Genomic DNA, 21,126 nt, shown 5'->3' with positions numbered 1-21,126 from the left:
AAGGTATAGGATATGATGGAGCAACGAGCTAGTGGATAAGAAAAGATGGATGAAAAAGAGTATGAAGCAAGTGAAAGTGATCCTCAAGGACTGACTCCTCAAGAGTACCCAAGCTAGGGAAAGAGGTGAAATAGTCATATGAAGCATATTTTGGATAAGCAATGGAAGTAATGAGAAAGATAGCATGAAGTGTGTAGTCCAAAAGAGTAGCCATGTCAAGAGACCTATGAGAACCATGTTTCATTTATTATGTTCAAGACCAAGGGGTCAACTAGATAGTATAGCAATGGGATAGAGCAATAAGAATAAAGCTCAAGATAGAGGCTATGAGTGAATGGGAGAGCACAATAGAAAATCTGGTGGATAAGATAGCCAATATGCAAAGATAGCTCAACATTGTCAAGATCAAAGGGAGAAGAGGGGATAGATGGATGATGGAAGAATTACGCATAATGCATATTTGCCAGGTTTTCATCATGGTACTTATCTAAGGTGCCACAAGAAGTAGTTTTCACCATAAGATAAATTTATTTCTCTTTACTTTTGCTACCAAGGTGCCACAAGAAGTGGTTTTCGCTAAGGCACATTTTCATTTTTTTCATTTTTTCTATTTTTTTTTTAAAATTATTTATTTAATAGAATTTTTAGAATTTTTAGAAAGAGCTCAAGCTGTTTGAATGTAGATAGTGATCCTATAGAAAAGATAAGACACGATAAGCCAAGACCATAGAAAGGTATGCTCAAAGATGTTGATAGGGTGATGAAAGAGAAATGGTAGTAGGAAGAGTATATAGAGGATAAGAGTTCATGTATAGAAAGTAAGTGTAAACTTTAGAGGATTTAATGAGGGTAGCTGAAATATTGGACAAGATCAACATTGACACACACCTTGAACAATATTGGAACAGTGGAGGAATCATGGATGAAGCAGCTTGAGGTTTAGATGTATGAGGTGTTAGAAGAGATTTGGAAAAAAGTGGAGTGGAAGGCTTTGGAATATTTTTAGAAAGATTTTTGGAAGAAGATGGAATAGAAGCCTTTGGAAGCTTGAATGTCAACTTTGAAGTATTTTCAATATTCAAGTCTTTTAAAAGAGACTTGGGAATCCATATAGCTTTAGATTTTCCTTTGGATACTTCAAAACACATTTCTTCAATAATGGGTTTAGGAAACCATATTTTCTTTGATTTAGCTTTTTTAATAGTGGACCTTTGTAGTCTCTTTTGTGCTTTCTCCTTCTTAGCATTCACATGTCGATTAGATGGGACATAGTGATCTTTCTTTTTCAATGAATTCTTATGTTTATTCTCACTTCCAAAAGACTTGGGACTTGTGGATGAATAAGGATGATATGACTGGTTTAGATGTATAGATGGCTGAAAAGTCACCAACGATGAGTGTCTTTTTTGATCTTGAGGTATTCTAGGAGATCTAGGGAATGAGCTAGGAGTAGAAAATGTAGAAGATGAAGGAACATAATGCCCCAATATGGATGGAAGGTTTGAATGCTTTAGCTTAGATGGATAAGGACCAAGGATAGATTTAGAAGATGCAAAGGGATAGTGGGAAGGGATATCAACATCTTTAGATTGAGCAACATAGTCAAAGCCATCAATAGACTCATGAGTAGCTGTGATAGGAACAACATTTTTAATACGAACACTTGAAGCTTGAGCACAATTTTGAAGTGGATATGGAGAAGTAGAACATGAGGGGACACTTTGATCTTGACAAGTAGCTTTGGATAGCATATGAAGAGAACTTTTCTCATAATTTTCAGTAAGCTCAAGGGAGATAATAGAAGTGGTATCTTCATCATACTTAGGAGGTGGACAAGATATAGGATATGGAGGGGAAAAATCTTGAAAGAGATGAAAGGGTGCTCGATCTTGATCTTTCTTGACATTTATAGCTTTTTCTTTTTGAGAGTCCTCTTGACATGGAGCCACTTCTAAGGAAAATGGAGAATGAAGAGTGAATGGAGTAGTGCTTGGATTAGGCATAGTAGTGCGTGAAGGTTGAGGATGTTTAGGATTAGTGGCATGGAAAAGGTTTGCAGCCAAGTGAAGGTTAGCTTGAGTTTCTTTTAGAGGTAGCCCTTGAGGGTACACATATTGCATATGGAAAGCACTAGGTTTTTTGTTTGTTGGAGGCAAGTTGGAAAGAATTGAAGTGTTGGGAGATGCATGAGTGTTGGAAGAAGTGGAGGTATCAAGGAAACCATCACTAGACATAGGTTCATTAATATGATCTTTCTCAAGAAACGTATCCTCATCACATGAGTCATTAGAGGTATCAATAATTCCATTATCAATAAGATTTTGGATTTTATGTTTCAGCTCAATGCAATCTAAAGTACTATGCTCATTATGTTGATGATAAGCACAATAGATATCCAAGAATGAGTTTCCATATGAGCTAGACTTAGGTAACCTGATGAGCTTGGTGCTAAGAAGTGTTTTCAAAGTGTCATCACAAGAATCTTCCAAGGGAGCAAAATTTCTATCAAAATTATGTCTAGAGTCCTTTTTTTGTTTCTCAAGTGAATGGGATGCATCCATGTCTTCATCATTATCTTGGTCAAAGATAGGTCCATCATGAAATTTTGGCATAGGCTCAAAGTAGTTATCACTTTCTTTCTCTCTAAGGAGGTCTTTAGATCTAGAAGATGAAGACATTTGATGTCTTGAAGTAGAGCACGTAGACCTAGAAGAAGAGGATGACCTCAAAGAAGGTGACTCACATGCATGTAAAGACCTTAAGGAAGATTCATGTAATGATGCAATCTTCTCCTCTAACCTTTTCTCAAGTTTAGACTTCATTTTTGTCATGCGCTTAGAGAGATGAAGGTAAGAAAGATCGTTTGTCTCTTCTAGTTCTTTATATTGCGCATATAGATCTTGAAACTCTTTAGTGACATGGAGGATATCATGATCATGTAGATTCAATTGAAGTTTGGTAGCACAAGGTTTAGATCCCATAGTTTTAGATGCAAATCCAAGCATAAAAGAGCCTAGAAGATAACTTGATGTTGAAACTATAGGAGGTAGAGTGTTCACTTGCCAAGATAGTAGAGCGAGATTAAAGCGACTTGTCAAACAATATGTCCAAGAAACTTACGACATGAATGACTCAAGTCAATAGCTAGGCAAGATGCCCAAATAGCCAAATAGATAGAGCAAGCAAGATGACAAGTGAACAACTCTCCAACCCAAGAGTGTAGTCAAGAAATCAAGGCAACCATTTCAACAAAAATATAACTAGCAAGTGGACATAGACCATGAAGATAGAAAGACCAAGAGCACCAAGACCAAAGAGTTACTTTAAGCATGTTCAAGAACTAGAGACATAAAAAATAAAAATCAAATGATGAGACTCCCCTTAGCAAGCAACACAAGAAAATGTTTGCATTTGATGTTTTGACTTGGTTGACAAAGTTTGACAATAGTTGATAGCATAGCAAGTTTGATGTTCAAAAGCAATTTCTTTTCAAGCAAGATAGTGACACATGGAGTATTCTTCAAACAATCAAGCAAGGGAGAAAGCAACCTTGCATGATACAAGAATATGTGATGTCTCAAAAGAATTCCCTAGAATTATTGTCATGTGTATGTTCAAAAGATTTTCACTAGTATACCACATTTGAGAACACATCAAGCAATATCTACCTAAAGGACATGGTTCATTACTCAACAACTTGGCCCACACTTGATGCTCCTTCACCTCACACCAAGTGGTTTCCCACAAGAGATATTGGATTTGTCATGGAAATTCCATAAGCATAACCAAGGGAACACAGATGGTGAGTGTAAAATCTTGGGGTGATCCGGGTAGTCCACTAGGATCAATCCTTGCACCAAGAAGTTGAGCAGCTAAAAAGAATAGTTACTAACTTAGGGTGTTTAGATAGGGCTTCTATTCATAGTTTTCCTCTTGCTCCCAATTACAGGACACCTCACCTTGCGATGAGTAACCGATCTCGTGACCACAAGAGTACCTTAAGAATTCTTGCCTAGTGATCTCCCTATGGTTGAAATCTCATACGCGATCACACTAGGCGAAGACAAACACTATGTCTACCAAGGTTTTGTGTCTTTGATAGCCTTGAGTTTATAGTGGGTTTGAAGAGCCGGGTAATCTGTTTGTCCCCACTTGGGTCGTTCCTCTCAGGTTGTTCGAGAGCAGGCCCTCTAAAGGATTCTAACTGCACAAAGTGTGGATCAACTTTTGGAAGTCAAGATTTCTGATTCACCACAAGGGTGAAGAGCATACTCTCCTATTCCAATCATTTTCTCTCAAACATGCTAGAAAGATTCAGTTACCTCTTACTCTTGAAATCAAATGGTAAGTCAAGATTTTTGATTCACCACAAGGGTGAAGAGCATACTCTCCTATCACCAAAAGATCCAAATTGTAAGTTTTGATGTGCCTAAAAATAAAAAAATAGTATATGCCGCACATGTAAAAGTAAAAAAAACAAGCAAAATTGGGTTTTTATGCATTGGGCAACCCTGCAAACAATCCTTAGTAGCCCTTGTGCATTTGAAGCTTTGACATGCGTTCTTTTTATGCAATGTTTCAATTTTTTTCACAAAGATGGCAACCTGCAATCACAACTTGTTAGCACCACAAGTTAGTATGAAATAACATTAAAAACTAAAATAAAAAGTGGTTATTTGCCTCAAATATCCAAGTTATCTTCCAATCAAGTGCATGCAAAGAAAGGGCAAACTAATCACAAATGCTCTCATTTTTACTCTTTGCTTTTGATCTAGTCAACAAGATTATACTTTTTTGCTATTATTTCGGATCCAAAAATAAAAATGAAAAGAAGAGACCCCTACTAAAAATCAGATAGCTTTCCAAAAATGCAAGAAATTCAAAAAATCCTCTTCATTTGCTCCCTAGAGACTAATTTTGTTAAAATAGGCCAAATTTATCAAATCAGATTTTTGATCCCTAATACAACCTCAAAAGTCAAAACAAAAAGAGAGTACCTCTCTTAGAATTCAAAAAAAATTTTGAAAATGTAAGTTTTTCTGAAAAATGTGTTGATTTGTGATCAGAAATGGCTTTTTATGAAAAATAAAGAAAAAATCATAACTCCCGCAAATCACATCAAAATGCTTTGAAAATCGAATTGAGACATTTTGAACACATACCCAATGTGAAAAAAAAATTTAGAACCAAAATCCAAGCTGTTTAAAAGATATGATCAAATCTTTAAACCAACTAAGTTTTTGGCCTTAAAACCAATCTACTTATGGGTTGGCCTTAAAACCAAAGTGATAATTCTAAAAAAGTACTTGATTAGATCCAATATGCTACTGTAAAAAATTAGAGATAAGAAATGAAAGCAAATGGAGCTAGAAACTTGATTCAAGCCCCACGATGGGTGCCAAAAATGTACACTCGAAAGTGTCCCACTCTAAACCCTTCTATCCAAACGATTCCATGAGTTTGGAATGCTTGGATGCCGGCTTAGAGCTCCCTATCCACGAAGTGTAAGAGAGTATATTTCAAGAATAAGAAAGCTCTCATATGAGCCTTAGAGATACTCTTCTTGCTAGTAAACCATGCAATGGGAGGTTCCAAAGACAAGATGCAAGAATGCAAATGTCCCAAGGAGTTCCTCAAGAATGCAATGCAACTAAAGATTAAACTAGAATGAATATGAAAAGTGCAGCTATTCTAAGCATGGATGAGAGTGTTGCAATCCAACTATTAGACTATATGATTTAAGCTACATGTAAAAATGAAAGCTAAGCTAAGCTAGAAGGCCATTGAGAGAATGTAGACAAGAAAGAGAAGTTCTCCACAAAGCTCCAAAGAAACCTGTTAGAAAACCTGTAGCATAACAATATTCAAATGATGGATGGATCCTTTGAGGGGGAAAGCTCTCTCCCTTTTAAAGTTGTATGGATGGTAGAGATCAAGATGAAGATGGTGGATGATCAACGGTGGAATTTGAAAAGAGGAGTGATCCATGTGCACACACAAGTCAACCAATAGAATATAAGTTGACTTGTCATATAAGACAAAAGTCACAAAGCCTTTTCTTTTAATTGCAAAATAGAAAAAGGACTTTATGTGTGCACTTTAAGTGGTGCACTTTAAGTGGGTTAGAAGAATGAGGTGTTTTATTTAATTAAAAGGGGACATGTTCTTTTAATCAAATAATGAACTTAGGATAGCATAGTCAAACTATAGGTTATAATCAAATAAATTGATTATTAGCAATTTGGTCTAGGTAAATGATTAAATTAGTTTAGCCAAAATGTTGAAAAGGGGGCTAATAGTCTAGATGACCATTTTTAGGTGATTATAGATACATGCTTATTATGTGACTTTTTAGCCAAAATATGTCAAAGATTCTTTGGAGAATGACGATTGGATCAAGGAAAAAAATGAAGAAATTGAGAAAATTGAGAAGAACGAGACATGGAAACTAGTAGCCAGACCAAAGTATAAGAATGTGATTAGAGCAAAGTGAGTTTTCAAAAATAAGCTGAATGAGAAAGGTGAAGTCACTAGGAACTAGGAAAGACTAGTTTGTAAGGGATATCCACAAGGAGTTGAGTTTGGTGAAAATTTTACCCCAGTTGCAAGATTAGGAGTGCAAACTTTTCTTGCATATGTTGCCTAAAAAGGATTCAAAATGTACCAAATGGATGTAAAATTTAAGTTTCAAAGAAGATATTTCTAGCATAAATTTTTGTTGATGATGTCATATTTGGAGGAAAGGATTCATTGAGTAAGTCATTTGCTAATCAAATGAAAAAGGAATTTGAGATGTTAATGTTTGGTGAGATTAAATTTTCTTTATTGCAAGTGTATCAGATGAATAAAGGTATTTTCATTACTCAATCTAAGTATATCAAAGAAATTTTGAAATTTTTTGTATGGAAGACTCAAGACTAGTTGGAACACCTATGGTGAATGGACACAAATTGTCAAAGAAAATTTATTCTACTAAGGTGAATCAAACATTATGCGGGTCAATGATTGGACAACTACAATATGTTGTTCATAGTAGACCTGACATTCCATTAGTTGTTGAAATTTTTCCTAGATTCCTCTACTAATCCCAGACAAAATCATATGATGGCAAAAAAGATGATACTGAGATACCTAAAAGGAACAAAAGATTATGGTTTATGGTACAAGAGAAGAGACAAGTTTGAATTGAAGGTTTACACAGATGTGAATTGGGTAGGAAATATTAATGATAGGAAGTGTACAAGTGGAGGACCTTTCTTCTTGGGTAGAAGATTTATTTCTTAGACAAGAAAGAAAGAAAATTCTATTTCATAATCTACAACAGAGGCTGAATATGTTGTTGCAGTAGTGAATTGTTCAAATATTGTATGGATCAAGAAATTATTGAAAGGAGTAAAGGAAGAGGTAACTAAACATGTTGTGATATATTGTGATAATAGAATGTTGCAAACTACAATTGGAGTCATTATTATGTTTTCATTGATGTCAAACCTATCGGTAAGACAAAGTGTCAAAACTACTAGAGAGACATTTCACTAATAGTGTAGAGTGTTATATCATTTGATTGATGGAGAGGATTTAAAAAGAAAAGATCATGAGATGACCAAGTGAAAGGTTGAATTGAGATGTGTTAAGTATCATGGGAATACAATGCACACTTGATAAGTTAGTCCTTGAAAAGATAATGTGTTATTCAATCAATACATGGAGCGAACAAGATAGTTGGATGAAGCTCAAAGTTAAAACAAGTCATATGGATAAGCTTGACTGAGTATCAACATTGCATGGTCAATGAAGGAGCTAAAGAAGAAGATTAAATAACTTAAGTAGAATCTGAATGAAATAGTTCAAGCTAAGTTTTAGTTATCGCCAAGAAAACGTATGAAAAAGTGTTAGTAGAGACTAAGCATAAAAATGACTAAGTGAGCCTATTGATGTCGAGTGAGAAAGTATAGTGTATGTTGATCTATATAGTGATGACTGAGCTAAAGAGCATGGTCATTATTGAGTGAAAAAAAAAGTTATAGTTTGAGAATGATTTAAATTTGAGGCTGACATAGTTGGAATTTTGAGATAGTCAAAGTGCACGGAAGATAGTGATTGATGAGATAGCATATTTAATGCATGAGAATGATTTGTTAAGTGATCAAAGGAAAGGATTTGATTAGAATTTTCTAGAAGAAGAAGGAAGGATTTGATGAATTTGGCCTAACCCTAAGATCAGTGTTGATGTTTAAGTGGAAAAAGATCAAAATTACCTGTTTGAGGGGGTATAAGGAATGAATTTGAAGGTTGGTTAGGTTTTGATTGGTTATTTTAAGGAGAAGTTGTGTAGAGAAGAACAAAATAGGTGAAGTATGAAGAGTTTGGTGAAGAGTGATTGCTTGAGGAGATGCCAAGAAGATTAGTGATGGAGATATAAATGGAGGCAAGTCAATTAACTAGCACATGAATGAATGAAGATCTAAAATTGCAAAGCATGTTGTACTTTACAAATCAAACCTATTGTCACAATCTAACAATTATTTCAGTAAAAATCCTTTAATCAAGGTTGACCTAATAGTCATTTTGTAAATCCTTTAAATAAGGTGACATTCTAATAGAATGTTCTAAAGTCCTCTAACAAGGTCACTCCTAATAGGGTGATTAAATCCTTTAGCATGTATCATTTAATAGTGGATTGTATAACCTTTAACAAGGTTAGCTCTTAACTAAGCTAACTTTAGAAGAATGAAGAATTGGTAGCATATTACTTAGTGGTTTTTCTCAAATTTGGGTTTCCATAAAATTTTGACCCAGGTTGGTCAAAATTTTGACAAAGTAGTTCGTGGTAAATTTTCTCATCAAAATTTCCACCAACCTACAGGTTGGTCAAAATTTTCACCAATATAGTCATCTAAAATTTTTAATTTTTGCTAGCTCTAACTTATCATTGTTGGTCAAAATCTCCAGCAATGTTTGGTCAAATTTTTTTAGAATTGGTGAAAATTTCAACCAATTCTTGGTAGAAAACTATCAAGAATTGGTTGAAATTTCCACCAATGTTTGGTCAATTTTTTTATAATTGGTGGAAATTTTGACCAAGTCTTGGTAGAAAACTATCAAGAATTGGTCAAAATTTCCACCAATGTTTGGTCATAATTTGTTTATAATTTATGGAAATTTTGACCAATTCTTGGTAGAAAACTATCAAGAATTGGTCAAAATTTACACCAATGTTTGGTCAATTTTTTTTTATGCTATATCAAGAAATTGTTTCTAATCCAAGCCATTTAATTTGCAATCTTTTAAACCTCTGCAAAGATAAAGTTGTAGCAGGAGAATTTTTCTTCTCAAAGGTGTCCTCTGATTGTAAAGCATCCATTCCATTATCTGTTGAACAATCAGATAATAGAATGGACACTTTACAATCAGAGGACACCTTGAGAAGAAAAATTATCCCACTCCAACTTTATCTTTGCATATATTTAAAAGGTTGCAAATTAAATGGCTTGGATAAGAAATAATTGCTTGATACAGCATGGAATAATTGGACATTTATGCATAGGGCACCATCAACTATGTGAGTCATGCAGATGTAGCCAAAAATTTTTGAATCAAAGCCACCAATTAATATAAGGTTTCTAATCTCCACGAGGTCGACATTGTGGTTGTAAGGGTTGTGCAGAGGTCAATTCTTCATTGTCTACTTCATCATTGATTAACTTGCACCACAGACTAATAGTCTTCGTCTTTGTTATGGGCTCCTATCTCCTATGTGAGTGTTGATGTAGAAGCCAAAGTGGAAAAAATAAGTGAAAGTGTGTTGAATAAGGTTTCCAATCTCGACTTTGTCAACATTTTTTATTTAAGGGCTATGGACTGGGAAATTCTTTAATGTCCAATTAGGGGTAGCATTACATCCTCTTTAACTATTACATGTATAGCCCCAGGAGGAAATAGGTTGTTGGCTACTTCTTCTGGCCTTGCACTTTCTTCTTTGTGGGTTTTTCTTAAACATAGCTCTACATCCACCCTAGTTTCGAGCGATTTAGCAGTGCATCTATTTGTTGCAAAAAAAAAAAAATACCCATTTCTTGTTTTAGTTTCTAATAGGTCTTGCTCAACTCTTTCAATTGGAGAAAAGGTTTTTGTCATGGCAGCAACACATAAAACATCTCAAGGTAAAACTAAAGATGAAAATGAATACAAGCATACAATTGACTTACCTCAGACAAGCTTCACCCTTAGAGAAATTCAATAGCATGTGAACTAGAAATATAGAAGTTGTGGGATGAGAAACAAATATTAAATAGTGTAAGAAAACTCAGCAACTATGCACAACAAGTAATATGAAAGGTAAACTTGGAAAATACTATGTAAGGAGCAAAGACAATCCATAGCTACAATTTGTTGATAATAAACAACAATAGTTCATATATTTAGGGAAGCATCTATGTTTACTACTAAAGGAAATATAATTTGTTGACCAAATTAGCAAGTTTGATTAAGTTACTTTAAGAAGCGTGATTTTTTGCATGAGACAAAATGGTTTGATGTGACTTCTACCATCATGCCTCCTAAAAACATATTAAAGAAGACTAAATTACTTCTCAAAGGACATCAATTGCATCTATTCATATTTACACACCATAATCAAGCCCTTAAGGAGCCTTGTTTCAGCCAAGAAGGGTCGTATTGATCCATAATTATCAAGATAAAGAAATGCACATGCATCTAGACTCAAACAGAGATAACGTCACAACAAGATCATCACATAAACAAGATGGACAATAATCAGAGATGGTGATAATAATATTTGTAGATTCATAAAAAGATTGCTATAAATAGAAATTGCATCAATAATTCATTTACCCATTCATACATTCTCAAGTTATAACATACTTCTCTTCAGATCAACCATCATATCAGGATTATTGTTTAGATAAAAAATTGTATTCATCCAATCCATTATCTGAAGTAGTCCAAATATAAGGTTTATATAGCTGATATTTGTTTGATCTAGATAACATCCACCAATGTTAAATAGTTAGCCTCTCATATGGGAGTCTTGGGTTCGAGTCTCCTTGAACCTAACACATAATAATAATTAATTTTAACAAATAATAAAATAATGAATAAACTAGACTTCATCCCATTACCTATAAAAGAAAATGGTTATATTATGACAAGTGAGGATATAGGACAAGTGTTGAAGTTCTTCAATTGTTTTACCTACCCATGTGTCTGCCTAAAGTATAAAATAATTACAAGGATGTATAGTTATGGCTACAACAAGTTGGCAAGAAAAAAAGTGTATTAAGATTTGATGATGTTGAAATTCTTCTTACTAAGGACATGATGAGGAAGAATCATGAAACTTCATTGGGAGACACTTTCATAAACAACAAATGGGGCGAATCACAAGGAGGTAATCATTACCAAGGAGAAATGTTTAGATGACTGTTCGACTTCACATTCAATAATAACCACATTATCTATCATCTCAAATCCATTTATAGAGTGTCACAATGTCTATATAGAGTGTCACAATGTATATATAGAGTGTCACAATGTCTATGACCTTACTTGTTTTTGAGAGTTTCTTTTCAAGAGTTAAGGAAATCCTATATATGTCTTACCGTTCAAAAACTAAGTTTTATATTTCTAAAACTTGATCTAGTGCCTTGAACAAAATAGGAAAAAGGGTGTTAGCTCCAGTAAAAGATAAAGTTGTATTCCCTTGAGAGGACTAGATCCAAAGGCCACAGTCAAGAAGTTATTATAACAAATGATGTTCAACAATGGCAACAAAAAAGAAATAGAACATAGAATTATTGCAACTATAGCTATGGTGTTCACAATTGATAATGTATGTACATATTTTTTTATCAGGTTTTGAATGGAAGGAAAATTGTAAGAGAGGATAATGTGTATGCAAATATAGAGTGATTAACAATAGAGAACAAGCACATGTGGCAATGCCACATGATTAATAAACCTATGGAAACTTTTTGAAATATCGAGGTGGCCTATTGGACCTTTACACAACAAAAGGCAGTCTGAACCTTACAAAATTGGGCTCAACCATACCTATAAATAGAAAAATTATAAGATTTTTTTGGCATCATGTGGATAAAGAGATTAGCTTAGCCCTTGAAAAAATTCTTCAAGAAAGCCCACAAAGGTGTAATAGATAGGGACTTATCTGAGCCTTAGTCTCTTTGTGGCTAGGGACCTTTCAATTTTTTAAAATTACAATACAAATAGGGTGATCTCATCAACCTTGGACCACGAAAACTATTATGTTCTCATTAAGTGATGAGATGAGATAGGTGGGGCTATTTCACTACAAATTGTATTGGTAAAGAAAACCACAAAAATTTGAGTAGAATAGAAGAAAAGTGATGAACTGGTTAAGCTAAAGAAATAGATGAATTCCCTACAGACTATCCATTGGTGATCAGGATAAAAATATTACATTGTTGGTAAGCAGCAACAAATATTACATATGCTTATATTTAGATGAGAGTACTTAGATGTTAGATAACCAGGTAAGTACAAAAAATAGAAATTTATTGTAAAAGCTAAGTTGAGCATATAAATTTCTTTCTATAGTAGAACTACCTCCAATTAGAATGCAATGAGAAAAAGATTTATCTATGATCCATAGTTCCTCTAGAATTTATATTCCTTACATCATCAAACAAGAGATAACACTAAGATAATAAATCTCATGAATCATGAAGAGAGATATGAAATCATAAAGTCACTGCCTTTACTTGAAGTGTACAGTAAGTGCTAAGTGAATACAAAAATTCCTCACTGACATTTTCTATGATTAATTTTGATATGGCTTTAGGATTCAGATTGAGTATCTACATATAATTGATTTGAATCATAATATTACAATCAAGTAGAACTTGAAAACCATCAAGAAATACTATCCTAATCATTTCAACAACTCTATAAGTAAAAACTACAATGATCCAAACTCTAGTAACAATAGGGAGTCAATCTTGCTCCTTTGAAATTAGTTGAAACAATAATGAAGAAAAGAAATATTATAGAATGTTAATTGGGTACCTATGGAATGTAGGCCACAATATGATCAACCATGATGTTGTGTTCTCTATAGTAAGATAAGAGATTTAATTCATGGAATTTTACCCTTTCAAGCAGAGTCTTCCCCTCATCATCATAAATTGGGAACCCATTCTCATATAAGGAGTTCAGATAGAAGTTTATCTAGGCAACTTTGATAGCTCTGGGATTAATATCAAGACCATAAACCTATAAAAGGAATAAATGAATCAATTACAAATATATTAGACATGCATAGGTGTATAAGTTCACATTATTATACACACAATATACATTTTTTTGTGCAACACAATAATCTCCAATACCAAAAAATCCCCATATGATGTTAGAATTTAGTTGCAGCCTAAGCAATAAGAAAAGAGAAGCATTTAACATAGGAAGGATTAACAATTTGAATTAAATTAGGTTTGTCCAATTAAAGTAAAGGTAAATTAGAGATCTCTAATGTTGTAACAATAAAATTGGTAGAAATGAGCATTCAATAGGAGCTTGCCTTCTAAGGGGACCACCTTTCAGTTAATGCAATGGATATCCATCCATTCCCACAACAAAGTTTAGTCATTGTTTTGTCCTTAAATATAGAATCAGGGTACTTGTTGATTCCTTCAAAAAATGTAAAGGACCAATCCTCTAGAATAAAAATACTTGGAAGCTCCATCATTGTCAACTTCTTCCTATTCTACTAAAAACCTAATTAACAAAAAATACTTTTTAGTTAAAAGATTTAATATTCTTTTTAAAGCAACAAGTGCTCACAATAGAGAATAAATGAGCAAAATGGACTTGATAGTTCTTGTTGATGACTAGTCAATGTCATTAATTAATCAACATCTATCAAGGCAATGGCATACCTCTAACAATCTTCCTCCAACCTTACCATTCAGTATAAATTCATTAGATCTTCAACCAACATCCATTTAATAAACATGATCTACCTGTATACACACATATTATTAGTGATAATTAACCTTTTATCATCATCCTTAGTATTTTCACATTGTCCTACACACAACACAAATATATTTGCATTATCTATACCCTACCCTTATCCTGTAATACAAATACACTTAGTAATCCTTTCTCTATCAACATCCATCTTACATTACTCTTCCACCAAGCCTTGTATGTTGCTCACATCAACAAGGACTCATTTACCATCCATATCAATATTTGGGAACAATCATTAGTTCCATCTATAAATATTGACCAAAATCATGAGAGTAGAGTTCTTAGATATTCTTCAATCATAAGACACATGCATAATAGAATCATACAACAATGATAGCCAAGAAGAAACCAATTCTGGTTCTAATAGTATAATCGATAAAGTCCTCAATCATTTCTGTTGTAAAGATCTTGTGTAATTTCTTATATGAGGAGTATTCATTTCCTTTGTTTAATATTGAATGTCTTAATCAATTAGCATTTGAATACAAATAGTACAGTCATAATTTGGTTTTTCATATGTTTAAATAAGGAGGGAGTTTTAGCTTGTGTATTCATGATTACAAACATCGAAATATTTGCTTCTTCTAGGTAATACAATTGAGTCACTACTTTTTGATGTCTGGTGCATGAAGTTGGATGAGATCTCTTTAGTTGTATAAATGGGATGCTCACTATCATACAGACCTAACTATAGGAGCAAGATCCTCATGGAAGGATGGACTGTCCCTAAGTAGTATATAGTCTCACAAAGTTCATTAAGGAATTTCAATAGAGGAGAAATGTGATCTATATGCGCAAGTGAAAAATGAGCATATTCTTCTTCCACTTCTGATGTGTGTAATGACTACTTGTGAGAAATAAGGGATAACTAGTTGGCAAAAATTTGATCCTTGTATCACATGAGACACCTAATAAGATCACCCTAATCTTGTGATGGTAGCCGAGGAGCTTTCTCCAAATATCTCACGACTGAAACAATTGTATTAGCAAGTTTAATAGAACCAGCTTGTCAACACACTAAAAGTAACACAACAATCAAAAGAAAATTAAAATATGGTTTGAATTGATATCAATCCTATCTTGTTTGAATTGATATTATAAATCTGCCAATGTTGGTTCTACTTCTTCTAATTTCTCATTTCAGGAAGTTAATGTTCGGATTTGAGGCCTTGAACTTAACACTGTTTCTTTCTCTTTAGACTCCCATTTTTTAGTTGCTCATATTGTCCATTTTTTCCTTTGTTGCTTTTCCCAAAGGCATTTACCATGGTGTGAGTTAACATAGCTAACAATTGTGCCAAATTGTGTTAAGTGTCTTCTTGCTCTGCAAATAATTGATCAACCTTTATCTTAAGATCTCCTACTCCACACATGTTTTTCTTGACCTTGGAGCTTTTTCTTGATATTTTGCACAAGTTTTAAGTTCTTTCAACTTTAGAGGATGGAAAGAATATAATATCTAATACCACTTGTAATGTCCCTTTTTGTTACAACTAAGGAAAAAGGGACAATTAAATTATTAACTTCAATTGCAAGAGACTTCTTTCAATGAAGTCTCTAGGTATAATATATATTTAAAATAATGATAATCAATACTTCTCAATATAAGAATGAAAGATTCAATACAAAATTGATATTGTTTATATTATATGATTAATATCAATATCACTGCTATGTCAGACTAATACTTAGATATATGCAGATGATTTCAATCTACATATCTGCACATACTACAATGCAATCAATGTGAAGATTATTACTGCTCTCTCTGATATGTCTAATGGTAATTATGAAATGATGAGATCTTAATGTTTAAAGAACCTAACACACAATGATGGATTTTATTTCCTAGGCATCAAACAACTTATACTCAAGGGATTCTAAGACTCTGTTTCGATTTTTGTGCTTCCAATACACAAAGTTCTTTCAAACTATTCCAAAGGCCTAATAGGTTGTCCAATAACCCTATCGCAGACTTAGGATGGCAATAACTTCATCTTCTCACCAAATACTTGACAATATTATAGCATTTCTAGACACCCTCTTTAGAGTTCTATTACATATCAAAAACTTTTGTACGCTTTTTTTGGATCAATATGCCTAACCATGACTGACCCTCTATTTTCAATGCATAAAAATGACCAATTTTTCAAAGGAAGTATCAACCAATGACCTCCTATCAACCCTAACTCTAGGAAAATGTCTTCTTATGTCTTCAATTTCTTAATTCCAAAAGGAATTAACTTCAAATGCTCTATAACCTAGAAAACCCCAAATTGTGCCCTCAAATGTTTGTAATCTAGGGCTTCCTCAATCTTTCAGTTCTCCACACTTATAATCCAAATTGATGATGTATTTACCATCAAATGAACATTTTACAATGTTTCCAATCACAAAATAGGTCCCTTGTTTGGGTAGAATTCTCACTACTATACTTGAGCATCCAATTTCAGTGCTTTCCTTATTGTTCTTGAACTGTGAGCACCTAAATCCCACTTGGATCTGCATATGCACAATTATAAATCTATAATTCATGTTAAATTAATTCATTCCATAAATATCAAGCCTTCATATTCATGGAATTTTCCCCATTATCCTAAAAATCCTATTGTGCCAGCAAAATAGTTAATAGAAAGCCACTAGTTTGTACTTAGCGCAACAGTAAGTTCAATCCCAATAGAAACTCATCAAATAGAAAAATGATTGGTTAACAAAGCTCTCTCTCTCTCTCTCTCTCTCTCTCTCTCTCTATATATATATATATATATATATATATATATATAGATTAACAAATTCAAATTTAGATTCTAGAACTGAATACAGTTACAGAAAACATGGAAAACTTTATTATTTAAATGTTTTCCAACTTATACACCAGTTCTTTGTTGTCCCCCATAACAGAGACTTCATTAGAATATATAACTTATTCAAAATAATCATTCCAACCAACTATCATCATTGAGTTGGAAGGTTAAGAATTAAAAAATAAAAAACTAAAAGTTTCTCTCAATTTCCTAAACTAGTCATTTGTTGTTTAAATATTTGAATATTTAAACAGCAACAATGTTTAATTAGAATGTATAACTCTTTCCTAATTGTTTCCTAGACTCATCCCCACCTATCTTAGACTCCTAGAGACTTTATTGAAAATATTATTGAAATTTGGATATCATTAGTCCATTACAACCAACTATTAGTCCATTAAAACCAACTATTTATCAAATGCATAAAAAGAGTTGGGCAGTTGGTAAAAAGCATTATTGAAAATAAATTGAGTTGGAAAAAGATGAAGAAATGAAGTCAAACATGATGAGAAGAGAGAATGCTAAGGGACAAAGAGAATCTCTACAAGCATTAATGAAGGAAGGTGAAGTAGACTTGAGAAGACATTTCCTTTTAATTAAAGATTTGATGGTTTCCTCAAGATTGAATCAGATGAATAAGAGGAATAAGGCACACTCAAGTAGAGAAAGAGAAATAAAAAGAATGGTTTTGGAATGCTATCAAGAAGAAATCAAGATAAACACATATGAAATGGCATTGCTATGAATATATTAGCAACGTGATTTTATTGTTGGAGCAGTAACATAATGATGTTTGACCAATTCTAGAAGATATTTAGAAGGAATATTGAATACTTTGCATTTCTAAATGATAAACAAATATGGAATGACATTGCTATGAATATATAAGCAACGTGATTTTACTATTGGAGTAGTAACAAAGAGGGATAATGATGTTTGACCAATTCTAGAAGATATTTGGAAGGAATGTTGAATCCTTTGTATTTCTAAACCATAGATTATGTAAAGCACTCCAACTCAACTCAACTTCTAAAACTTGAGTAATAATTTTGAAGTCAAAATATATGCAAATGTAAATAACACGATTAAAAAAAGTTCTAGTCACTGAGCTCTATGTAACATTGTTGAGCTTGTGTTATAGTGAGTTTGAACCATGGAATTTCTCTTTTCATTAATAAATATTAATAGGAAGGTGTTCTGAAGATGCTAGCTAAGAAGTGTACTATGTAGTATCTTTTTTCATTTGAAGTAGATTCTACAATGTGGCATGGTTTGATGGGCTACAATCTATACCTTTTGTCTTGTAGAATCATTTATGGTAAATTTTGTTGTCTGATGGTCTTAATAACGTGTTACCATGTAGTTCATAACTCTTATTCCAAATGAATTAGCAATGAAACTATCTGTCCTCTTTCAAGGAACTCCATACTAGAGACTTTTTTGTGTCTAAAATGTTGCACTTCATGCATCAAATAATTTATCTTCTTTCCAACTGTATTTTTTTGAAATTTTGTTGTTGTAAGTGATGCATGAGCATCCCATGGTGTAAGGGAAATTTTTCATTACCCAAAAAATTGTATTTCCTTTTGTTTTGTAGGTTTGTTTAGGTGTTTTGGAGCCCACGATGACACTTACAAGGTGTAGGACAGTTAGAAGTTTGAAACAATGTAAAAATCACCACCATTTTTAGTAAGTCAACCTATATGGGTATGTAAAGACAAGAAAATTAACCCCAAGAACCAAAATGAAGAAACCTCAAAAGTATGATGCCTATCTACATGCAATTGTGATAGTACATCTAAACTAGATACAACGTCATTTCACAAAACAGTCAAAAGAGAGATTCCTAACTAAATTTCAATGAGATCAAAATGATGGTGATAGATGGTATGCAATGCTAAGAGGGCTAGTTCAAGCTTGTCTAGTCACCATCCCTCAAAGCTTGGGATTTTTTTTAGAGGATCTTCTACAAACACATGAAGCTTTCATAAGCGATTAACATCTGCCACTTAAAAAAGTAGGTTAAACTGGGAATAGTCTATTAAACTTATAATATATTTGGCATAGAAGCCACTTTCAATCTTATGCTTGTATGAGAAGTACCATTTATGGGGCTTGAGTATTAGTTATCATCCTAACATTTGTTCCTAAAAATAAAATAGAACTAATCCATAAAGTATAAACCAACCTGAATAAGACAAAGGAGACTAAGGAGACCCCATTATACTTGTATTGCTAGTTAGCAACATTTATAGCTTTGGTATCAAGTAGAAACTATATTATCAAAACAAGATAGAAATGGGTAGGAAAGTAGCAAATACATAGTAGGAAAGAAGAAAAATCAACATAAAACAATATGATGAATAACTACTTTAAATAATAAAGACTTTAATTTATTTGCATAACAGATATGATAAGTGCTCATTGATCAGCACCCAACATTATCTAATTTCATTCTGGACTTGACCTAAACATCATAAACTTTGAAGAGAATCACTAGAGAGGGATGGGCACGGTGAGAGAGAGCGATGGAGCGAGCGGGAACTGCAATTCAAATCACGTTGTTTCAAATCTGGAGAAAGGCGGGAGACAGGAGAGCACGTCTGTAGGAGGGCATGCAGCAAGGCATGCAGCAAGCGCAGGGCAGGAAACGGAGGGGAAAGATGAGGATGCCTCAAAGGATGGGGACCCATGGGTTATGATGCCCCATCCAGGTGAGAAGATTCCCCCTCCCCCCCATGTGGGCAGTGGGCCGTCTGGGGCATGGGGACGCTGGTCGAATCTATTCGGGATAAAACCATCAGGTAAATCGTCTTTCCCAAAAGTCATTGACAAATCTGATAAGGAGAAAGGTATTTTTTCTCTGGAAATCCCTAGGGAAATTATTGACCACAATATCCTAAGCATGGCAAACACTCTGGTAGGAAAATTTGTAGGGCCAAGACCTAATATTGATGTAGTGAGGACATTTACCAGGAGAAAATGGGACCTTAAAGGGCATGTAGAAGTGACTGCTATGGCCAAAGGCTTCATGTCTTTCGAGTTCTCTTGCTCGGAAGATTTTTCCCGTATACTATGTGCTGGGAACTGGTCTTTGGGCAGATCCAACCTAATATTGCAAAAATGGACATCCAACTTGGATTTGAACAAGGATTTCCAATCTCAGGTTCCAGATTGGTTAAGACTTCCGGAACTTCCTTTGGAATATTGGCATGAGGATGTCTTTGATGGCATAGCCAGGACCTTTGGAGAGCTCCTCTCCATTGACCCTATCACAGCAGCTAAGAAAAGATTGAACTACGCAAGAATCTGTGTAGGAGTCATCGAAGGCCAGGACATGCCTCAAGTTTTAGAACTACAATCTCGTCTGGGAAACAAATCTCAAAAGATTGACTATGAAAGTGTGCCTTTTGCTTGTTTCCATTGTAAGAAGGTTGGCCACAAGGCTGGATCATGCCTACTTTTCAAAGGGAAGAGTACGGTGGGAAAGGCTCGTCCACAAGGGGGGATAAAAGATTCTCTAGATCCCAAAAAAAATGGAGGAAAAAAGCATCGCAAGTCAAGGCAAATGGAGAGGCAGAAGGAAAAACAAATAATGCTCCTAATGCGCCCCAAGAGGAATCAGGGCCTCCTCGGGCGAATGGAAACGTAGGAGGGGGAGAAGAGAAAGGAGTGAAAGATGATTCAACACCTCTCCCCAATGCGAAGGAATCTGAGAAGAAACCTGAGGAGACAGGTGAAAATATGACTCTTCCCCTTCTGGATTCTCAGGAGGATGACTTGAAACTATCCTTTGTCCCGAACTCCATGGAAGAACTAAAGGAGGGGGAACCCATGTCCCAGGACCCTAACTCGGTGTGTTGTCCCCCCCCTTCAATAGTAAACAGAATCATAGAGAGGCTGTCTGCATCGACAATGGAAGATTTGGCGAGAATAGATGCTTGGCTGGACAAAGGACTAGAGGGAGAAGAGAATCCCTAGACAAAAGTCAGGAGTAGAAAGAAGAAGAATAGCAGGGACCCTTCTCCGGTATCTCCCCCTTCTACTAGAAGCATGGCCAAGGCTGATCTCGGCCACAAATCTAACCTAGTGGGAAGGAAAAACAAGAATGAAATCAGGAAAGAGGAAGCCAGAAGAAACATTAAGGATGGTACGCAGCGCACCATCCAGGAAGCATGTTCAGTAGTTAAATCATGAAGATCTTATCTTGGAATATTCGTGGACTCAATGGAATCCACAAGCAAGAATTTATTAGAAATATGATAAGGGACCAAAGGCCTGATGTGTTTCT

This window comes from Cupressus sempervirens, chromosome 8 (genome assembly GCF_028749045.1).
Source record: "Cupressus sempervirens isolate cs-2001-9-10 chromosome 8, ASM2874904v1, whole genome shotgun sequence".
NCBI classification, from domain to species: Eukaryota; Viridiplantae; Streptophyta; class Pinopsida; order Cupressales; family Cupressaceae; genus Cupressus; species Cupressus sempervirens.
Note: the sequence above shows the minus strand (reverse complement) of the source record.